This window comes from Vombatus ursinus, unplaced genomic scaffold, assembly GCF_900497805.2.
Source record: "Vombatus ursinus unplaced genomic scaffold, bare-nosed wombat genome assembly UNPS02001419.1, whole genome shotgun sequence".
Taxonomy (NCBI): domain Eukaryota; kingdom Metazoa; phylum Chordata; class Mammalia; order Diprotodontia; family Vombatidae; genus Vombatus; species Vombatus ursinus.
This window is the reverse complement of record NW_020941197.1, coordinates 20,564,079-20,570,544: the sequence shown is the minus strand read 5'-3', so window position 1 is coordinate 20,570,544 and position 6,466 is coordinate 20,564,079. Positions and strand designations below refer to the sequence as shown.

The window sequence follows — 6,466 nt, the reverse complement described above, 5'->3', positions numbered from 1 at the left end:
AGCTTACTCAGTTCTCTCCCTTGATCTGATCTACGCCATTGTAACTCAGGCTCCCTTTCTCTGGCCCTGTTCAGTTCACTCTGCCCTTTACCAGGGTTTTCCATGGTGCCCTTTTGAAGCCTAGTCAGAAGTGACTTCTCTTTTCTGAATCCCTCGTAGCACTTTCTTTTGAATTTTCCTTTGCATTTATCACATTTCAAATAATATTATCATCCAATCTAATAAACATTTATTAAGTGCCTACTATGTGCCAGGCACTGTATTCAGTACGGTGGGTACAATTAATAAAAAGAAAGACAAGGGGCAGCTAGATGGTGCAGTGGATAGAGCACTGGCCCTGGATTCAAGAAGACCTGAGTTCAAATCTGGTCCCAGACACTTGACACTTACTAACTGTATGACCCTGGGCACATCACTTTGCCCCATTGCCTTGCCAAAAAAAAAAAAAAAAAAAAAGACAGTCCCTGCCCTCAAGGACCTTACAATTGAATGGAGGGTGGGGGATGGGGGTAAGCAAGAAAGTTGTGCTCTCTTGTTCCATGGAGTTGAAACTAGGCAGAGTAGCAGTTGCTGAGTATATTGGGTTAAAAAATCCTTCTATAAAGAAAGGCACTGGGAGGAATTTGTTACTCCACCCTCCAGCCCTCCAATCAGGGGAAATTATCACTTGTGTTTTTGTTTTATCTGTTCCTCACATAACTTTAAACCCTTTAAGGATAGTAGCAATATCAAATTTAACTGTCTTTATCTCCAGATGCATTCCATATAGTATAAATGCTTTAAAATGTTTGTGAACTGGACTGAATAGAAACTAATCAAATTGAATGGGACTTTTCTTAATATTCTCAAGTTTTTCTTTGAGCACTTCCATCTTTTTACACTAATGGAAACATGACTTTTCCCTAGAATCTACTTCTTTGCAACTTCCCTTCATTGTTGCTAGTTTTGCCATACGTGGCCAAGCAGGCCAAACCTAATCGATGTTCCACAAAGCTTGCTTCTTGTGGATGGTCTCTCCACCCTCCACCAAATTCTCTCTTTTCTAAATTATATATCCAATGGAAGAAATTATGGCATATGAATATAATTTAATATTATTGTGCTGTAAGAATGATGAAAGGGATGGCTTCAGAGAAACTTGAAAAGACTTGTATAAAGTGATACAGAGTGAAGTGAGCAGAATTAAAACCAGGAGAACAATTTATTTATTGGATGAGGCAATTGGGGTTAAGTAACTTGCCCAGGGTCACACAGCTAGTAAATGTCAAGTGTCTGTCTGAGGCCAGATTTGAACTCAGGTCCTCCAAACTCCAGGCCCGGTATTCTACCCACTGTCCCACCTAGATGCCCCAGGAGAACAATTTATACAATAACAGTAACATTAAAAAGACAAGCAACTTTGAAAGAGTTAAGAACTCTGATTAATGCAATGATCAATCACAGTTACAGAGGACTCATTATGAAGTATGCTTTCTACCTTCTTATTGAGAGGTGGTGAATTTAAGTTGCAAATGAAACATACATTTTTGGAAAGTCAATGTGGGAATTTAATTTGCTAGAATCTGGATATTTGTTTTCAAAAAGGCTTTTTGTTTTAATTGGGAAGGTGGAAGAAGAGGGGAGCCAAAAACAAACAAAAAAAGGGTACACAGAAACATGTTTTTGAAATGCACAGAAGAGAAGAGAAGAAAGGTCAAAAGGAATCAGAGACAAGTAAGACAGCTTTGAAATTTACATGTGCAATTTGTTATATATTTTTAAAGAAAAGTAAACTGAACATAATAGAGATAAATGTTTCATGTGCAGTTCTCTCTTCTACTCTATATGGAAGGCTCATTTTAGTTAAAGTTCAGAATTTAAAAATGGGAAAAAAATGGAATAAAGTAAATATACGCAGTTCTTTCAAACAATCCTCATACAGCACACTTTTGAAGTCTCTCATTATCTTTGTTCACCTACATTCTCCCTCCCCCCACCCCATGCACTCAACTTTGTCAACTTCCATCCTAAACAAATGGTGCTTACAATTGAATGTAATTTTCTAGAGGGTGTCTATATAGGAGAGAGTATTGTGAAACTCTGTACAGTGGATGATTTATTCATTTTGCATTTCAAAATGTAAAGTATATTTAAAATGTCAATTACTCATTGTAATTATAAAAGATGACATGAAACTAGGAGAAATAGCTATCATGTTGGATGACAGCATTGGCATTCAAAAATATCTCACTAGGGTAGAATGATGTGCTGAAACTAAAAGACAAAAATTCAAGGGGAATAAAAATGTAAAAGTCCTGTACTTGGGTTTAAAAATTCAATTGCACAAATCTAGAGTAGAGGAGGTATGGCTAGACAATAGTTCATGTGAAAAATACCTGGGGTTTTAAGCAGAGTGACATGATAGCATGTCAACAATGGTCATGGTCATTCCATTGTACTCAGACCTAGTCAGACTATATCTGGAGAAGTGTATCTCCCTTGTATGTTTCATCTGTCCAGTGCACCACCTAGCTATACGGAAAAACTTCCTAACAATGAGAGCAATCTAAGTGTAGAATGGGTTGTCTTTGGGATTAAGGTATTCTTTGCTAGACCTCTTCAAAACAATTCCAGACAACAACTTATTGGGACTGTTGTAAGCTAGCATTCTGGTGCAAGAAAATGTTCAGACACAGACTCTGAGATCTCTATGAATTCTCTGATTCCACTCTCTCTCTCTCTCTCTCTCTCTCTCTCTCTCTCTCTGTACAATGAGTTGTCTAGAGGGTTAATGGATATTCTGTACTAGACCTCTTCAAGAGAATGCTAGATGATCTCTTACAGGAAAAGTCATTACTCACCAGCAGCACCTCTTGGATTTGACTTCACCATCATCATCATCCCAACCATCACCAGCACTGTCACCAGGAAAAGTTAATCACCAGGAAACTCATAACCACAGAAATTACATCTGCTTTGATACTCACACCTCATCAGTACCCTCAGTTGTCTCTGCTCCTCTGCTTGAAGGGATTGAAAGCAGAGAAAAATTCCAACCACCCCCCCAAGCATCTATTTAAAGAGGGCTTAGCAGCTCTCTCATTATTTCTCACTAGATGTACCTCTTGTATTTGATTCCACCATCAGTGTACCCCTGAGCTTATTCCCTTCTCCCCAATGTTTCATCTTCCTTTTGTATGTTGTGTTGATCTCTTTCAATTGTAAATTTCTTGAGGACAGGAACTGTTTTTCTGTTTCTTATTTGTATCCCTAGTCTTTAGCACAGTTCTTGGCACATAGTAGGTACTTAATAAATGTTTATTGGATTGGACCAGATTATATTGAATTGGGTTGGAATAGAACTAAGAACACAGGAAAATTGGTGCTTCTATTGGTACTTACTTTAGATAGCAAATTACTGAGTGAACAGTCATATCTGAAATGTCATCCTTCTCTATGAGACACTTCATCAGAATGTTTATCATCATCCATTATCTAAGGTGATACAGACCAAGGGTGGTATTGAGGGCAACCAGATAAACAAAGGCATAGTGCCTCTGGTTGGGAAAAATGGTGAAATTACCATCCAGGGTCGGGATGGGATGAAACATAGATTTCACTTTGCCAAGTAACACTATGTACTGATAATAAAGGATAATATATCTTCCATTCTTGTCACCCTGGAGATTTTCAATATGTTAGCCCATTATGCTAGCCTTTGTCAGCAGGATGATATTGTCTCCATTCAGTTTCTTTCCAAAAAAAAGTAATCCTCCCCGATGAACATGATTTGAAGTGTGATCAGTACATCATTGAAAGGGTCTTGATTGCTGTGAACAGAAGTCTGAGTGATCATCATATTTACTTGGAAGGGACCTTGTTGAAGTCCAACATGGTTATACCTCATCATGCCTATACCTCACAGTATCCAAATAAGGAGACCATACTAGCAACTCTAACAGCCTTTTGCCCTTGGTAGTCAACAGTGTCACATTCCTGTTTGGGGCTAAAATGAAAATTATGTTTTGTTAATCAACCTTAATGTCATTAAAACTTGTCCCTTGCACAAACCACAGGCCCAGAACTTATCTTCTGGCAGAGCTCTGCAGGCATTTGCCCTCAACACCCGTGGTGGAAAGAAAGAAACTATCACAGCTTCCCAAGGAGGAATATATCAATCTGGCCTTGGCTAACAGCTAAGCTGCTCAAAGGCAAGTATTCCCCAAGTAGAAAGTCAGGATGTGAAGCCAGAAAGTCACATTTTATCTCTAACCTTGCATGCTAAGTCAAGGCCTTTCATTCTGGTTGACTCCAGGACTCCATGCCCTTTCTTGCACCCTCCAGGAAGAGGATGAGATCCCAGAGCTTCATGCTGAGCTTTTCCATCACTCCTCACCTGTGTGGTGTTGTTTCTCTGTGGTGAATCTAGTGACCCTCTGCAGCCCACTTTTTCCAATAAATAACCCTTTAACAACAATGAATGAGGAAGCATCAAAATGCACTTTTTTCTCTACTGCTTCTTTCAGATTACAACTCTACTGCCATCATTCAATAACCTCGCTGCTTTTAAAGTTCTTCCATCTAATTCCATTATTGTATCCTGTCAGCTCTGTTGATGATCCTTTTATTCCTCCCAATTGATTCTCTTTTATCATACTACCTGGAGTCTATTCCAAATCTTTTCTTCTCTACTCAAATCTCTCACACTATCCCTTCCTTGTTTCAGCTGAGCACCTTGCTTCTAATTTTACTGACAAAATAGTTATTTGCCATGACCTCTCTCTTCTACCTGAAAACCACACGGCAGTATCCCTAGATGTCTTCTTTACTTCAGTCTCGGATGAAGAGATAACCCTTTTCCTTGGTCAGAGTTAACGTTTTTACATGTACACTTGATCCCATTTCCTCTCTTTTGCTCCAGAAGATTGCCTCCACACCACCTCACCCCCTTAATCTTCACTCTTTCTCTATCTACTTGTTCTTTTTTTAAAATTTAAAAATTTTTTTTATTTTAATTTATTTTGATTTATCAATAATTACTTCCATATGCTTGTGAGTTTAAAATTATCTATTACTTCTTTCCCAGTTGTCTACAAACATCCCCGAGCCTCTTCTTTCCTGAAAAGCAGCCATCACCACCCTCCATAGAGTCTTATCATCTCATAACTCTTTTCCCTTTAACAACCATATTCATGGAAAAAGTTATCTGCTACTATTGATGACACCTTTCCTGTTCACTTCTCAATCCTTTGTGATCTTGAATTCTCCAAGCTTATCCCTGAACTGAAACTGTTCTTTCCAAAGTTAGCAATAACCCCTTAATTTATATCTAATGTTAGGTAGTTGTAAGCCATGAAATACTATAGTTTTTGAAGAACTGAAGATGAGGATCACTCAAAGGGCAATGGAAAAAGGCATGGTGGCTGTGAGTAAGCTACAGCATTTTACAAGATAGAACTTATACAAAAGGAACAGTGTAAAGGAGGCCATCAAAGAAATATATGACTGGGAAAAAAGATTGTCTGGTCATGTAATGAGAGATAATTGAATGATAGCCCACGTGCTCAATTAGTAGCTACATAATGTCAAAATAATGTGAGGAATGCCCTAAGCAAATTGGGTGGACCCCTAATTTGTATTTATTGGAGAACACAAACAAGAGTCACACAGAACGGGCAGTCATGGATAGGTTCTGGTATGCATCATTGGATAAGATTAGTGAGTCACTATGATATTAGAATAAGTTGAAATATTAGAGTAATATTAGAATAATTTTGTCTTTATATAGCCAATTGTTCAAGCTTGTCATGACCTTTTTGGAATTAGATTCTATTGTGTTGGCTATCTGCCTGAGCTTCAATTCTTTCACAAACTTGAGAAGTATTTTGTCTTCTTTTAAGTCATTGATAAAACACTGAATAAAACAGAGTTTAGCATAGAGCCTTGTGGAAGGGCCTAGAGATACTCCTTCCAATTAATAAGGATCTATTAACCAATAATCTCATGATTTTCCATCAGTTACTAATTGACCTAACTTTATTGTTATTCAGCTCATATTTCTCCATTTTAACCACAAGGACATCATGAGAAACTTGTCCAAGTCCTCTGAAATCCAAATACATTATATCTACAGAATTCATCTGATCTACTTACTATGCCAAAGAAGGAAATAGGATCTTTCTTGGAATGATATGTTCCTAATGAACCTATGTTGATTTATAATTATTACTTCTTCCCTTTAAAAAGTACTTACAAACCATTTGTTTAGCACTTAGGACCAGCATTATGAACATTAAAAATAATACATACATATACTTACATACACATGCATATATACATATATACACATATACACACACATATATACATAAACACACATATATACATATATACATACATATATATATATGTTCTTAGGCCTGAACATCCTGGGCCTCCCATACATGGGCATTGACTTCCCTGAGGTCTAAAACATGGCCAGAGGCAA

At 37.6% G+C, this 6,466-nt stretch overlaps 1 pseudogene; it reads left to right on the top strand.

Moving 5' to 3' along the window:
• Window positions 1-2,809: 2,809 nt before the first annotated feature.
• On the top strand, window positions 2,810-4,264 carry LOC114046443 (annotated as a pseudogene).
• Window positions 4,265-6,466: the final 2,202 nt, after the last annotated feature.